This window comes from Pseudomyrmex gracilis, unplaced genomic scaffold (assembly GCF_002006095.1).
Source record: "Pseudomyrmex gracilis isolate BER0280 unplaced genomic scaffold, ASM200609v1 scaffold_707, whole genome shotgun sequence".
NCBI classification, from domain to species: Eukaryota; Metazoa; Arthropoda; class Insecta; order Hymenoptera; family Formicidae; genus Pseudomyrmex; species Pseudomyrmex gracilis.
The window spans coordinates 43573-43779 of NW_018021291.1; positions in this window are offsets into that span (position 1 = coordinate 43573).

Sequence of the window (207 nt, forward strand, 5' to 3'; positions counted from 1 at the left end):
CTCACTCGCTGTGATGCTTTTAAAATCTGCGGCACTAACTAGATACGCGGCGCGGTTCCTTCTCTTTTCCGATTCCGAGAGCCCTGGCTTATATACCGTTTTGAGTAAGCGAGGACTCTCCCAATCGGGAACTCAGTTGAGCTTTGCTGGTTCCTATTTGTTAATTAATCGGTCGGGCGACTTCCGAGATCGCCAATCGGCGACGAT